This window comes from Mustela putorius, unplaced genomic scaffold (assembly GCF_011764305.1).
Source record: "Mustela putorius furo isolate JIRA1106 unplaced genomic scaffold, ASM1176430v1.1 tig00000461_pilon_pilon_pilon, whole genome shotgun sequence".
Taxonomy (NCBI): Eukaryota; Metazoa; Chordata; class Mammalia; order Carnivora; family Mustelidae; genus Mustela; species Mustela putorius.
In genome coordinates, this window is record NW_025421390.1 from 1141641 (window position 1) to 1158336 (window position 16696).

Below are 16696 nucleotides of genomic sequence, written 5' to 3' on the forward strand. Positions count from 1 at the left end.
CCTAACCTCTACAGTTAGCCATTCAGAAATTTCAAGATGGCTTTAAGTCTTACTTCTAGAAAATGAAATAAAAAGAAATTCTAAATGTCCATTCTTCCTTGATCCTTCTTCTCTTTAGTGACCTAAGATTTCATTTTATTTGGCATGAATACGTGAGAATAATAGACATTTTGAAAAGCAGGAGTAGGTTTCAGGTGCCTGAGTGGCTCAGTTGGTTGATTCTGACTTTTGACCTCAGCTCAGGTCACGATCTCAGAATTGTGGGATGGAGCGTGGCGTAAGGCTCTGAGCTCAGCATGGGGTCTGCTTGAGATTTTTCTTTCTGCCTCTCCCTCTGCCCCATCCCTGCTCGTGCACTCTCTCTAAATAAAATCTTAAAAAGAGGAAGAGTAGGGTTAAAATTAAAGATAATATGGCTTTTAAAAAAGTAAAGAGGAGATAATGGTCATATCAGATATCAAAATGCATTACAAATATACCGATTAAAAAGAGAGGCATGGTGACTATAGTTAATGGCACTGTATTATATATGCAAAAGTGGCTGAGAGAGTAGAGCTTAAAAGCTCTCTCCAAGAAAAAATACTTGTAACTATGTGTGGTGATGGATATTTACTAGACTTACTATGGTGATAGTTTCCTAATATATACAAATATTGAGTCATTATGTTGTACATCTGAAAATAATACTATAATGTTGCATGTCAGTTATATCTCAATAAAAAAGGGGAAAATATATATAGTGGTCGTTTTGGCAGCACATATACTAAAATTGGAACAATACGGAGAAGATTAGCCGGGCCCCTGGCACAAGGATGACAAGTGAATTCGTGACGGGTTCTATATTAAATATAATGTGTGTGTGTGTGTGTGTGTGTGTGTGTGTGTGTGTGAGACACCCAGGTACTTCTCGCTCTTATCTGTCTACCTCCATTTTTTAAAGATTTTATTTATTTATTTATTTGACAGACAGAGAGCACAATCTGGGGGTGTGGCAGAGAGAGAGAGAAGCAGTTCCCCACTGAGGGGGGAGTCTGATATGGGGCTCAATCCCATGAGCCTGAAATCTTGACCTGAGCCCAAGGCAGACACTTAACTGACTGAGCCACCCAGGTGTCCCTGTCTACCTCCATTCTTGATGGCGAGATTGTGGTGCCCCTCAGAGGGCCCTGAGAGGCCCCTGAGAACAGACAGGTATGTTCATCTCCTTTGCACAGAGTAGGGAAGCTTTCTACCTCACTGCCTCCACCCTCCACCTGTGTAATGGGCACTTGGGGATAGGGCAAACGTTGATCGGAGAAACCAGGGCCTGACCAGCTTCACCGTGGAGCATGCCATCCATCTGGCACGCCGCCCCCCAGCGTCATTTTGTTGTTCCTGATCATGTTTCCTTTTGTAGTTTCTTTCCCACGTGTCTTTGTTCCTAAGGAAGGAAAACTGTTACTGGCCCTAGGAAGAAATGTCACAGACATATATATATATATAGGATAAGCATGGATTCAAGTATTTCTGCTGCCAGTTTCCTTCTCTCCCTAGACCTAAGAATTGGAACAGTGAGAAAGAAACCAGTAAATAGGGGCGCCTGGGTGGCTCAGTGGATTAAGCCGCTGCCTTCGGCTCAGGTCATGATCTCGGTGTCCTGGGATTGAGCCCCGCATCGGGCTCTCTGCTCAGCAGGGAGCCTGCTTCCCCCTCTGTCTGTGCCTGCCTCTCTGCCTACTTGTGATCTCTCTCTCTGTCAAATAAAATAAATAAAATCTTTAAAAAAAAAAAAAGAAAAAAAAAAAAAGAAACCAGTAAATAAAAAATCTGCTGCTCCGCCCTCCACTCTGTTTCCTGGCATTCCAGTTACAAACCCAGCTCTCTCGCATCGGATCCAGAAGTAAGAGGAACCTTGATACCATCTTAATCAAAATACTGACAAACTGATTCCCTTTTATCCCCCTGCAATATGGGGATATCTTTAAAATTTTGCATAAATGAAATAAACATATTATTTGATTTGAGCACTAAATTTCATAGATTGATAGTGGGCATCTTACCAAACTGGCAACTGGAAACCATTAAAAACCAACTTCTTTTTTTTTAACTTTTTAATTTTAATTCCAGTGTAGCTAACATAATGTTGTATTAGTTTCAGGTGTATAATAAAGTAAATTCCATACATCACCTGGTGCTCATCGAAAGCATACTCCTTAAATCCTTTTCATTTTTTATTTCCCCCAACCCCCCACTCACCTCCCCTTGGTAACCATCAGTTAAGAGTCTGTTCCCCTCTCTCTCTCTTTTGTCCTTTGTTTTGTTTCTTAAATTCTACATGTGAGTGAAATCATAGGATATTTGTCTGTCTCTGACTTATTTCACTGAGCATTAGACTCTCTTGCTCCATCCATGTTGTTACAAAGGGCAAGATTTCATTCCTTCTTATGGCCATTGTATATATATCGCATCCGCTTTATCCATTCATCTATCCATGGCTATTTGGGCTCCTTCCATAATTTGGTTATTATAGATAGTGCTCCAATAAACAGAGGGGTGCATATATCCTTTTGAATTAGTGTTTTTGTACTTTTTGAGCAAATACCCAGTCATACAGTTACTGGATCATAGGATAGTTCTATTTTTAACTTTTTGAGGAAACTCCATATTGTTTTCCATGGTGGCTACACCAGTTTGCATTCCCACCAACGGTGCACAAGGGTTCCGTTTTCTCCACAACCCTGCCAACACATGTTCTTCCTTGTGGTTTTGATTTTAGCCATAAAAACCAAGTTCTTGAATGCTGTCATCTTGTCTGATTCTGAAAAAGAGGATCTAGAATGGAAGTCCTGCACATTCCTCTAATAAGTGTCCTGATGCTTTAAAATTATAAATTTAATACACCTGAAAGTAATGTAGCATTGTAGCAACTATACTTCAATAAGGATGTCTGGGTGGCTTAGTTGGCTAAGCATCTGCCTTTGGCTCTGGTCATGATCCCAGGGTCCCAGGATTGAGTTCTGCAGGGAGCCTGCTTCTCCCTCTGCCATTCCCCCTACTTGTGCTCTTTCTCTCTCTCTGTCAAACAAATAAATAAAATCTTAAAAAATTAATAAAATGTTTAAATTTTTTATTATAAATTTAACATAGAGATTATAGGTTAAAATAGAATTATTAAATTAATTTATGTAACTTTATTATCCTCTTGCCATGTTCCTCTCACTTAAAGACTCTAAACCAAAGATTAATATGCTATTTAGAAAGTTACCTTAACAAGGAGAGGGAACTATGTTAATTAAAAAAAAAAAACACAAGGAAAGGGAGCTGCTAGCAGCATTATAAAGGATAGATTGGAAAGGATAAGGCAGGAGTCAGGTACATAGGTCCAGATTAGAGATGATGGAGCAGTAGTTGAGGGACTGAAGAGAAAGAGACAAAGTCAAGAGATTTAGGAAACAAATGGAATAGGATTTTGCTAATTGAGAATAGAAGAAAAGAGAGGATTTGAATGAGGAGCTAAAAAAGATACTTGAATTTCTGGCTTCTGTGGTATGGCCCAATAAGACAAGAGCCCAGAAGGAGGTGGTATGGGGTAGGGTTGGGTGTGGGGATGAAGATTTTAAAGTAGGACATGCAGAATTTGATACATCTGTGTGGCCTCCCAAGGGAAATGTGCAAAAGGGAGCTGTTGTCATAGGGCTCAGAAGAGCTCTGGGATGTCTGGGATATCTAGGCAAATACTTTAGGAAATCATCGGATTATGAGTGAAATTAGCTCTATGAGTTGGATGGGATCACCATACAAAAGTGAGAATGAAATGAAGAGAAAAGGTGAGGGCAGAGCCCAAGAGACTATAAACATATAATGGTTAGAGAGTGAAGACTGAGAAGAAATCAACCGAGGTAGGTCAGGAACCAGCAGAGTGTGACATCACAGGTGCCAAAGAAGAGGGAACTTGAGAAGGAGGTGTGGCCAGTGATCAATGACCACACAGATGGCATGTGTATCAAAGTCTAAGAATTCCATAATGGATGGGGTGGTATATGGAGGTCACCCTTGCCTTCTGTTGAGGTAGCTTCACTCTTCAAGTGGGAATGGAAGCCAAATGCAAATGGGTAAAGTAGTGGATGGGGAGGGTAGTAAAGAAGGCATGATGGCTTCACAAAGTGATCCTTGAAGAAGGTTGTCTGTGAATGAAAAGAGAAATATTGGTGTAGAAGATAGAGGCCTTTCTTTCTCTTTAAAGACAAAAAGCTTGAGCACATTCATAGATGAAGAGAAGAGAACAGTAGAGAGAAGAGGGTTGAGGTTACAATACAGAACGTGTAAGTGAGAAGATGAAAGCATCAAAGAAAATAAGAAAGGATGGCATCCAGGCTGGTAGCTTTGATTAGGTATCGAAATGTGTCTCAAGTGAGATGGAAGGAGGAAATGATCAGTGTAAGTGAAAATAGGTCTCTAGTTGGGTGGAGGGGAGGGTGAAAGATTGAGAGAGTCCCCATCTAATGATGGTTTGTGGGAAGGGGTCATGAAGAGAGTGGTAAAGGTTTGGAAGCATCACTGAGAAAGTTAGGGTGGAGGGGATGATTGAAAGACCCATAGGATGACTGCACAGCATTGTGGAGGATCTGTCTGTGGTTGGAGGTCATAAATCTGTAGCTCTGCTAATCTGCACCATATATGCTGATCAGCTGGTCCCGAGGGCAAAGATCAGACTGGAGTTATGACCGGACTGGTCCAGGCAGTGGACCCACAATGCTTTTTTTTTTTTTTCTTTTAGTGAAGCGGTAAGACTTTGAAGGCTCTAGGGGAGACAATTGCCTAAGGTCATACAGCGAACAGGAACAGAGCTAGATTTGAGCATAAAATTGACTAGCTTGATAACCTTATCTGAACTGTGAGCTTAGGGTGCTAGTAGGTCGACTATATTGAGAGGGAGGCTACCTAGGTCAATGTCAGGCCTTGGCATGAAGACAAAGCCTAAGGTCCAGATACCAAAGTACTTGATGGATGTTACGTGGTTCAACAGTTAATAAATACGTACTGTTCCAGTGTTGAGTCAGGCTTTCAACCATCAAACATCACCTTTTATTCAATCATCTTAAAGATTCTTTCAAAGTCTTTTTGTTTTGCAAAATAAAACGTATTTATGGAGAAACTAGGAAGAGAAATGATTTAAAAATTAAATGTAATGCAAAGTAAAACAATGAGACACCACCACACAGCTATTAGAATGGTCACAGTCTAAACCGCTAACACCAAATGTGGGCAAAGATGTGGAACAACAGTGGCTTTTATTCATTACAGGCAGGAACGCAAAATGGTCTAATTACTTTGGAAGACAGTTTGGCGCTTTCTTACAAAAATAAACATACTCTTGCCATACAATCCAGCAATTTGGCATATTGGTCTCTTATTCAAAGGAGTTGCAGACTTAAGTCCATGCAAAAACCTGAACATGGCTATTGACAATGGCTTTGTTTATAATTGCCCAAACTTGGAAGTAGCCAGGACGGCCTTCAGGAAGTAGGCGAATAAATTAACTGTGTTACAGCTGGAGAATGGACTATTTTTCAGCACTAAAAAGAAATGAGCTGTGAAGTCATGAAAAGATGTGGAGGGATCTTAAGTGCACATCATCAAGTGAAAGAAGCCAGTCTGAGAAGGCTACGTTCTGTGTGATTCCAACTCTCTGACATTGTGGAAAAGGCAAAACTGTGGAGACAGTAGTAAAATGATCAGTGGTTGCTGGTGGCTGAGGGAAGGAGAGAAGGGAAGGATGAACAGGCAGAATACAGAGGATTTTTAAGCCAGGGAAGACTCTGAATAATACTGTAATGTTGTCTACATTTGTCCAAACCCATACAATACATAATATGCAAAACCAAGAGTGAACCTTTAGGGAAACTAAGGATTTTCGGTGAAAATGATGACTTAATGTAGGTTCATCAGGTGTAACAAATGTACTACTCTAGTGAGGGATGTTGATGATGGGGGAACCTGGGTGTATATGGGATATATGGGAAATCTCTGTACCCCCCCCCATTTCCCTGTGAACCTAAAACTGCTCTAAAAAGCTCAAGTCTTTTCAAAATGTTTAAAAATTTAAAAACTCATTTTGGTCTTTTGACATACAAATCATAAAGCAGTGTAGGATTGGGAGTCAGGCGGTGGGAAGTGAGTAAGGTAGACAGTGACCATGAATGAGGAAACCTGAGGTGGAAACAAGCTTAGGAGCTAGGTAGAGCTTGATGTCAGTTTTGGGTTTGTTTTTTGTTTTTTTTTTTTAAGATTTTATTTATTTGACAGAGAGGGAGAGATCACAAGTAGGCAGAGAGGGAAGCAGAGAGATATGGGGAAGCAGGCTCCCCGCTGAGCAGAGAGCCTGATGCGGGGCTTGATCCCAGGACCCCAGGATCATGACCTGAGCTGAAGGCAGAGGCTTAACCCACTGAACCACCCAGGAGCCCCTTGATGTCAGTTTTTAAGTGTCTTTACTTTCTCTTCATGTAGCCATTTTAGAAAACCTTTTCCAAAGATTCCCTCTAAAAGCTTTTAAGAAAAGTCTCCACACCCCTCCTGGGTAGGAATAGATGAAAAGCAGAGTGCTCCTGGTGGTCTACACATCAGGTGGCAAGTGATCCAGGCCGCTTTCCTATGTTAGGGACATAGATTACATACAGAATGTGTTTGCTTTCCAGGGTCAACCAATAACCAGACAGTATTGCCAGAAAGCTAGGCCTTTTTTGGCCAGTGATAAATTTTTCTGTGCAGGTTATCATTCCTCTGACTGTGCACGGAGTCAGTTTAGAAAAAAATAGAAACACAGCTCACCACACCCTGGCACACCTCAGCTTACGTCCCCATATCTCACCATACCACACCTCAACTCATAACACCTCCCCACACTTCGGCATACCTGCTCACACCTCCCCATCTCTCGTCTTACCTCACTTCCCCACCACACCCCATCTTAAAACATCTCCTCACACCTCCCCACCCTTCCCCATCCCACATCTTACCTCACCTCCCCACTGCACCACACTCACCGGACGACGCCCCATCTCGGAACACCTCCACATGCACCCCCCCACCCCACCGCCAGGAGGCAGCAGCTTGAATGCCTAGACGGGCACTGGGGAGAGTGAGTTGGGCAGCACTGGGGCAAGCAAGGTGTGAATCCAGCAGACAGGAAGAGAGCTGGAGGCTGTGACAGTGACACAGTCAACTGCAGGCACAGAGACTGTCTTTACACAGGAGATGCAGGGCAAAGTGTACACGGGAGGGAAGGGCCAAGAAAGGAAGGGGAAAACAGAGAGCCAAAGTGAACTCATTTAAAAAAAACCATTTATCCTAAGGTGGAGAATGTCCTGAAGCTAGTGGCAGGAACGGACGCTGTGCCTCCTTCAGAGAGAGTGTAAGTTCTCCCAAGGCACCTACCAAGAAGGACCGTTAATGTAAGTACAGGGACTGCAATGACTTGAATATCTACATCAAAACAGCAACCTGAGAGGATTAAACAACACACAGAGGACATGGGACTCTAAGTAGCGAAGTCACATACCTTAATGAGGTAGATACATTTAATTGAATAAATTCATGCTAATTCTTTCCCCATTATCTTTATTAAATTGTTTTAAAGGAGTCCCTTTTCCTTAAAATTCCTTAAATTGACCATTTAAGAATACTAACACAACATTGCTTGCTTCTGAAATACATGACGGCTATAGACGGATTCTGCCAAGGTTCTCTGCACTCATTGGTCTGGTTCTAGAAGGAGAGGAGATATTTGAATGGATGTATCTCTACTCCAGCAAACCTGGACAGAGAAGAAAGGAGATGAAAACTGTGGAATGAAACTCGGCATAGAAATGGTTGACAAGGGATGCCTGGGTGGCTCAGTCGGTTAAGTATCTGCCTTCGGCTCAGGTCATGATCCCAGGGTTCTGGGACCGAGTCCCACGTCCAGCTTCTTGCTCAGCGGGGAGCCTGCTTCACTCTCTCTGCCTCTGCCTGCTCTGCCTGCAGCTCTCCGTGCTTCTTCTCTCTCTCTGACAAATAAATAAAATCTTTAAAAAAGAAAGAAAGAAATGGTTGACAAGGGGGGGCACCTGGATGGCTCAGGCAGTGGAATGTCCGACTCTTGGTTTCAGCTTGGGTCATGATCACAGGGTCCTGAGATGGAGAACCCCCAGCAGTCTCTGCTCAGCGTGAGCTGCTTGAGATCTTCTCTCTCCTAATGCCCCTCCTCCAGTTGGTGCTCTCTCTCTCAAATAAATAAATAAATCTTTTAAAAAAAATTATTTATTAGAGTATCATCTGGTGACAAATGAATACTGGGGGGAACATCTATTTTGTATTGCCAAACCAATTAGCAAGTGGATTAGGAAAGTGATTCTTAGCTATTGATTTTTAGTTCTACATTTTCAACTGATATTATAATTTTTAGAACAGTCAAGATTGAGCGCTTACTGTGACAGTAATCTTGGACTTCTAGAGATATGTTAATTTGGAGACACAGTGCAACCCTTCCTTTCAAAGGAAGCTCAGAGAGGTGACTCCTCTCCGTGATGGGCACAAGACCAAAACCTGAGCCTCCTGATTTTATTATATCAGCTTTTGAAGCTGCTTGTGACTGGTCCCCCCAGAAATCAGACTGAGACAGATTGCCTGCAGAAAGGATATTGGGAGATGTCGTGGCAAGTGCCATGGTGGGAGGGTCAGTATCTACGGGGTGAAGGACATAGTGTTGGCCAGAGGAAGGAATGACGTAATGGCAACATGTTCAGGTGATCCTACAGGATGCTGAGGAGTAGGGATGGTCCTTCGGAGTGATCCTGACTCAAGCCAAGGGACTGGGGCCTCTAGAACCCTCTCCCTAATTAATCAGTCTGGATGAAGCCTGCTTTCAGGGAGGGAGAATGACCTTGGAGGTGTTGGTGGTGTTCAGCTGAGGGCAGTTCTGTGAGAAGACCTTGCTGAAGGCTGTGGGTCATTGGTGTTCCGAGGCTTGGGGGGAAATGAGAGCCGTAAGGCTGAAGAAGGACATACACAGCCTCCACTACAGTCCTGAATGCCAGCTTGGTAATGGATGCTTTCACACTGGGGTGCCTGGGTGGCTCAGCTGGTTGGGCAACTGCCTTCGGCTTAGGTCATGATCCCAGAATCCAGGGATCCAGTCCCACATTGGGCTCCAAGCTCCATGGGTAGTCTGCTTCTCCCTCTGACCTTCTCCCTTCTCATGCTCGCTCGCTGTCTCTCAAATAAATAAATAAAATCTTAAAAAAAAAAAATAGATGCTTTCACACACGTCCACTTGCTTTCTCCCACTAGTTAACAAGACCCTTGTTGACAGATCCTTGATTTCTATCAGGCTCCAAAGAAGAATCACACGTAGCACACTGCTAAGACCCCATCGGGGACTCAATACTATTTAATGATAGATTAAAGTCAGAGAGATTAATTATAATACTAACTGTGGTTTGAAGAGGGAAGCTTATACAGTGACTTTTTTTTTTCCTGAATAAAGCTATACTTTGAAATTAGGAATGTGATTTATCATGTGAAAATCATTATAATCTTAATATTAGAAATTCTCTTTGCCTTTTGATTGGCTGCTAACTTACACGACTGAAAGGGGGGAAAAAAGAAATTACAAACCAACGTGTTATATTAAGATAAAAGAACATGAAGGTAAGCCTGAAGATACCACTTTCATGAAAGGCTTCCCTGTTGTCCTAATTAATTGCACAGAAGCCTAAGAGGGAAAAAACCCTGCTAACTTCCAAGTTGGCTTGATATCCTTTTTCATTTTTATCACCAAGGGGTCCAAAGTGAATAAGTCAATATCCCCGAAGCATGCACTCAAAAACGCTAAACTTTTTATCTCCCTAATAGTTTATCTTTTTTTTCATTAAGAAATAGAATTAAAGAAAATCTTCACATTTAAAGAAGGAGGAAGATTTGAAGTCGGAAGGGTATAACGCTAAAATATAAGACAGTGTATGTCACTTATTAAAAATGTGGGGCTGTACTGAATAGCCCAGGTGTTCTCATCCCATCTGGAAGGTGGTGTGTGCCAAAGCTAGGCTTAGTGTACTTATGTACCACTGTCCATGTGCACAAAATAACTTTGAACTAAAGAAAAGATATCCCCACGTTTTCACTGGCGCTCCAAACAAAAAGCAACCTTCAAGAATAACAGTAGCAACAGAAGAACCCGAACATCACAGATAGCATTGAGGACTGTAATGAAAGGCTTTTTGTGTCTCTAAAGCATCCCTTGGCAGGCCCAGCTGCAGCTGTTAACGTTTGGGGAACATTCTAAAAGGGCAGATGTGCCAAAGTATGGTGTTGCCCCTTTTCCACCGGGCAGCACATCTTGTCTTCAGTTAGAGCCTAGAAAAGTGACCGCAGGAGCCCTCAGCCTGGGAGCGGCCTTGGCTGTGTTGGGGTGAGTGGTGTGGAGCAAGGGCCTTTCTCTTCTGTCTGAATGATGACTGAGATGAGAGAGAGACCACGAGCCAGGGGTAAAGGGGTGAGGGGCGGAGGGCAGAGGGAGAGGGAGAAGCAGGCTCCCCACTGAGCAGGGAGCCCAATTCGGGGCTCCATCCCGGGACCCTGGAACCATGACCCAAGCGGAAATCAGATGCTCAACCAAACGAGCCACCCAGGAGCCCCTGAATCATGACTTCTCCAAACGCCAAAGAATCAACTAGTTGAAGCTTCAGCTGAGTTTTCATTTCTAAGACTAGTATGTAAGGCCAAAAGAAAAAAAAAAGTATATATTTGAATACATTAAATCAGAACTCAAAATAATTTTTATAAAATTTTATAATTTCTTACATTTTTAAGTAGTTTGCTAAATTATCTATGAGGCAAACAACAGGCTGGGGTCCAGCATGCCGGTCCAGTGTGCCTCTCTAGTCAGCCCTGTGGAGTCCAGGAACGCCCAGTGATCTGCAGGGAAACTTTGCTGGAATTCCAGAACGGGTAGAACTTCAGAAATGAAATACTGTTGCTGGGGTTGTCTGGGTGGCTCAATGGGTTAAAGCCTCTGCCTTCGGCTCAGGTCATGATCTCAGGGTCCTGGGATCGATCCCCACATTGGGCTCTCTGCTCAGCGGGGAGCCTGTTTCCCTTCCTCTCTCTCTGCCTACTTGTGATCTCTGTCTGTCAAATAAATAAATAAAATATTAAAAAAGAAAAGAAATACCATTGCTAGTGTGTGCTCTAGCAATGTTGAAAGAAGGCCAATACCCTCACCCCATCTCTCAGAACCACTGCACCTCCCTCTCCTAGTGCAGTCCTGTTTCTCTTCTCATCAGGGAGACATTGATATATCCACTGAGCTGCCTTCCCCCTGGTCCTTGATGGCTTTCCTTCCTCGGGTGTATGTCCACACAAAAGCAGAACCGCTCATGATTAATTCTCCTACATACAAGGAACCAAGGGATTATCTTGCTTGCATGTTATTTTGGTGTTACATAGGTGGAGAGGGGCATACCCCTCCAAAAACAAAACAAAATGAAACAAAAACTCTTTAAAATAACTTTTAAAAAACCTTTTTGAAAGAATCTGCAAGGGGACTGTTTATTTGATTTGACTACTCTGGAAACCTGGATTTTGACTCAGATATCTTGGCCAGGTCTGTATTATAATGATCATTCTGGAGGGATTTATTTACTTGGAACCTTATAAACAGCACACAAAGATTTGCTGTTGGTGAAGTTACATTCTGGAATTAGAACTACATTGTACAGAAACATACAATTTGTCCTGTTTTTTCCTAAAATAAATTAAAATGTTTCTGATATGATTCTCCATATCTTTCTAATGAGATCTCTCAGGATGGTTTTTTTGTTTGTTTTATGGTTTGGGGTTTTTTAAAGATTTTATTTATTTATTTAACAGCGAGGGAGCATAAGCAGGGAGAGCAGCAGGCAGAGGAAGAGGTAGAAGCAGGATCCCCATCAAAGAGGGACCACTATGTGGGATTTGATCCCGGGATTCCGGGATCATGATCTGAGCCCAAGGCAGATGCCCGACCAACTGAGCCACCCTGGCGCCCTTAGAATGGTTTCTTAAAAAGTTTTTGAGGGCGTCTGGGTGGTGAGGTCATTTAAGTGTCCAACTTTGGCTCAGGTCATGACCTCAGTGTCCTGGAATCGAGCCCCACCTTGGCCTCCCTGCTTAGCAGGGAGTACGTCCTTCTGATCCTCCCCCTGCTTGTGCACACGTTCTCTCTCTCTCAAATAAATAAATAAAATCTCTGTATATATATATATATACACATACCAGTCTCTGTATGTCTAAAATCTCTGTGTGTATATATACAGAGTACTTGACAACCGTTTCTCAGTATTGGCCAGGACTCAATATCATACACCTTTATATATATATATATAAAGGTTTGCTTTCCAAGCCTCAAAGCTTTTTTTGATTTGGAGGGCTTGGGTAAGGACTTCAGTCAGTGGCATTCTTTCTAAACATGTCTCGATGCTGTGCTTGGACCAGCCCACAGGTCTGAATAATAAGCTCCTTTCTCTGCATACCATGGCCTCAGGGAATCTTCCTGGTCCCCACTTCCATTCTAATCTGGTTCTAGCTCTCCATGCACCACTTTGAACTCGATACCTCAGACTGTCCCCTTCTCCCCAGGTTCACTATTGCCAGGGTCTGAGATTTTTGTTCCCCCTTTTCTGGTACCCCACTGCTAAGGGTCATGTTCCCGCATCCAGTTCTGAATCTCTGCACCCTAACCCAAGTTATACTGATTTCTCCACTTTCAAGAAAGGTATTTCCGGGGCGCCTGGGTGGCTCAGTGGGTTAAGCCGCTGCCTTCGGCTCAGGTCATGATCTCAGGGTCCTGGGATCGAGTCCCGCATCGGGCTCTCTGCTCAGCAGGGAGCCTGCTTCCTCCTCTCTCTCTCTCTCTCTGCCTGCCTCTCTGCCTACTTGTGATCTCTCTCTGTCAAATAAATAAATAAAATCTTTAAAAAAAAAAAAAAAAAAAGAAAGGTATTTCCTTCTGTTATGGGTTAATGTCCAGCATTTTACATGACTCTTGATAGCGGAAAGCAATGATTCCCATACACATGGTGCTCTGGTCTGGGAAGTTCCCGGTCACGGTGTATGATATTGAGTCCTGGCCAATACTGAGAAACGGTTGTCAAGTACTCTGTATATATACACACAGAGATTTTAGACATACAGAGACTGGTATGTGTATGGACCACTTCCCTCCTAATCAAAGGATCCACATGTGGTGCTGAGTAAGGTCTCAGCAGCTTAGAAATAGAAGCTGCTCTCTCCCTATTCAGAGTCAATTAAAGATTGTCCGGGGTGTGGCAGGAGGCAGTGCTTTCTACTCTTTTTACCGTGGTAGTGACTTCTGCAAGAGGGAGAGGAGACACAAAGTTTACTCTATGTACATCTGACAGCTTGCCAATTTATCCTGGCCCACCCCACCCTAACAGTCCAGATGCTTGATTTACAATCCAAGTACTTTTTTTTTTTTTTCCCTTCTGGCTTGGGGGACTCTGTCTCAATTCATCCAAGTCCACATTTACCCATCTACCCTCTCCTCTCCACAGAATATTGACTATTTGAAGAGCATTTACATTCTTCTACTTCTTTCTGGTGCCTCTTCCTACCCACTGCAGAATTAACAAACAATTTCATGTACCACCTTGTTCCATCAAAACTATGACTTCTAGGGCCCCTGGGTGGCTCAGTCAGTGAAGCCTCTGATTCTTGATTTTGACTCTGGTTATGATCTCAGGGTGATGAGATCAAGCCCCACCTCAGGCTTTGAGCTAGGCAGGGAGTCTGGTTGGGATTCTCTCTCTCTCCCTCTGCTTCTCTTCTCCCCCAACCCCCACACCCTCCCTAAAATAAATAAATAAATCTTTAAAAACAAACAACGGACTATGACTTCTACCACCCCTGCTTTCCTACATTCTCAGCACTGAGATCCTACACATAAACCAGTACAAGAAATCTGCCCCATTGTTCTGCATATTGCTGTTCACATCATCTAGTCTGTCCTCTGTGGAAGACCATTTGCATGGTGCCCAGTGCTTGCTTCCCACCAACCCTCTTGAACTTGACCATCAAACTTGTTTCTTGCTTCCCATATCTGACCTCATCCAAGACTTTGTTCATCTTTGCACTGTGTACAATGGCTGCAGCGGAAAACCCATCTTGATACATTTTCTGCTCTACTCAGACTGAACTACTTCTTTCCTTTGTATACCCTGTTTCCTCTGCCTAGAATACCCTCCTTTGCCATTGCTAACCTGAAGAATATGAGCAAATGTCAAGTTTCCCTAGTCATTTCCCCCTATGTATTGCCCACTCTGAGCTATCTCTACATTTTGAAGTTATTTCTATTGGTTATCACACCACATAGAAATTATTTGTTTGTATGCCCGCCTCTCCATTGTACTTAGATTTCTTGACATCAAGGCCTTTGTCATTTTTGATCCCCTGTTTCTAACATAGAGCTTAGAACATTATAGCCCTCATTCTTTGATTTATTCTTTAAGCAAATATCAATTGAGGATCTATTATGCTCCTCCTCTCATGGAGCACAGAAGACAGTGGAGGCAGAAATACACCTTTATGGTTCAAAAAAATAATTTTTTTTTTTTGTAAATTCTACCTTGCCCCCTGACATGGGACTCGAACTCAAGACCTCAAGATCAAGAGTTGAATGCTCTAGTGACTGAAACTGCCAGGCACCCCCATGGGTTTTGCTTCTTGTGTTTATTCTAACATTTCTTTCTTTAAAACAAAACCTCCAGATTGTTAGCAACTGGCATCTCCCTGTATACCTGCACATGGTGATGTCTTATTTTATCACAACTTTTGTTTTTTAGTTACAAAAAACTTCTCAGGTCAGAAGAACCTAGGATTTACAAATATAATTTACTTTTTAAAAGTTACAATAAATTTAAGACTGAGATACGTAGTCATTTTTCCTGTGAATTTCGTTTTTAGGTTTTTAAAAAAGTTGTTCTTGGACGACCTACTTTAGGAGGCTGTCAATGTGCTGTAGTTTGGGGGCAAGGGGTTAACTATTCCAGCAAGATCAATGTGCCAGCCATAGCTTCTTTCTCCCCTTCCCCCACCTTCAGTTTCACCTGCCCCTGGGCTTAGACCTCAAAGGCAGCCACTGTAAAAATGCCAGCTACTTCACATGGGAAGGAAACTGCCCAAGTCTGTTTAGCCTATGGTAACAATCCAAGATTTACTTTATCATTAGTTGCCAATCAGGAGGCAAGAGCGGTTGCCAGAGGTTGGGTGCCGAAATGGAAAGAGTTAACTGTAAACGGGCAGGAGGGATCGTATTGGGGTGATAGAAACATTCAAAAACTGATTTATAGTTATGGCTGCTCAGTTTGGTAACTTGCCAAAAAATTATTGAATTGTACACTAGAAGTGGATGAATTATATGATATGTAAAATATATATCAGTAAAGAGAGATTAAAGAGCAAGGTATGCAACAGTGTTTCTTTTTTATGGCCTTTCTTCTTTTTTTTTTATTTGAGTATAGCTGACACACAATGTTACATTAGTTTCAGGTGCATAACATAGTGATTCCCCTTCTGTATTTGTCATGCTGTGCTCGCCACAAGTGTGGCTACCATCTGTCACCATGCAATGCTGTTATAATACTATTGATTGTGTTGTGCCTTTTATTCCTGGACTTATTCATTCCGTAACTAGAAGCCTGTATCTCCCAGTCCCCTAACCCATCTTGCCCATCCCAACCCAGCTGTCCTCTGGCAACCATCAGTTTGTTCTCTGTATTTATCAGTCTGATTCCACATTTTGTTTGCTTATTCATTTGTTTTGTTTTTTGATTCCGCATATGAGTGAAATCATACAAGTGAAATAATATGATATTGTCTTTCTCAGTCTGACTTATTTCATTTAGTATATAACAACTATGTTGTTGCAAATGGCAAGATCTCATCCTTTCTTATGGCTGTATAATATTCCATTGTGCTCATATACCACATCTTCCTTATCCTTTTATCTATGGATGAACACTTAGGTTCCTTTCATACCTTGGCTATTGTAAATCAGCAACAAACATAGGGTCACGTGTATTTTTTTTTTAATTAGTGTTTTGTTTTCTTTGGATACAACACTGTTTTTAAATGCTACCATTTAAATGAAAAAGCAGGAAACCAGAAAGAATGGCAAAAGAGGCTGAATCATAATGAAATGCCACACAAAAATCTTTTTTCAGTGAAAGGGGCTCCCTTTCTTTATATTTGGGCTTTCACACTTATTCTGCATTTAGTCAAGCCTTAGTCTTGGAATGCCCAACCTATGGGCATGGGAACAGGGATCATCTAGGGAAAGAAGAAGCAAAGGTTTCTGCACTACGGTTCTCTGCTGATGCTGCTCATAGAGGCTTCCTGGGGTGACTCTCTCAACGTGTCTTGGATTGAGTACAGAGCCATGTTGCAGGTGGGCAATTTGATTTTGTGTGTGACACAGCTAATGCTCTATATGCCACAGTGAAGAGGAGAGGGTCAGGGAGACGGTTGGGCAACAATTGGGTAGAAGAGATAGAGCCGCAGGCCCTCCAGAAGGCCAGGCACTGAGCAGTAAAATATGCATGTGCGGGGAGAAGGTCTGGAGAAAAGGAACAGCTAGGACAGAAGTATAGGGGTGGCGTTTTGAAGAGGCAAGGCACTAAAG

The 16696-nt window shown here is 42.5% G+C and overlaps 1 non-coding gene across 1 annotated transcript; it reads left to right on the plus strand.

The window, feature by feature from the left end:
* Window positions 1-739: 739 nt before the first annotated feature.
* On the plus strand, window positions 740-847 carry LOC123392237. Its single transcript, XR_006606953.1, has one exon. It is a non-coding gene; the product is annotated as a U6 spliceosomal RNA (small nuclear RNA).
* Window positions 848-16696: the final 15849 nt, after the last annotated feature.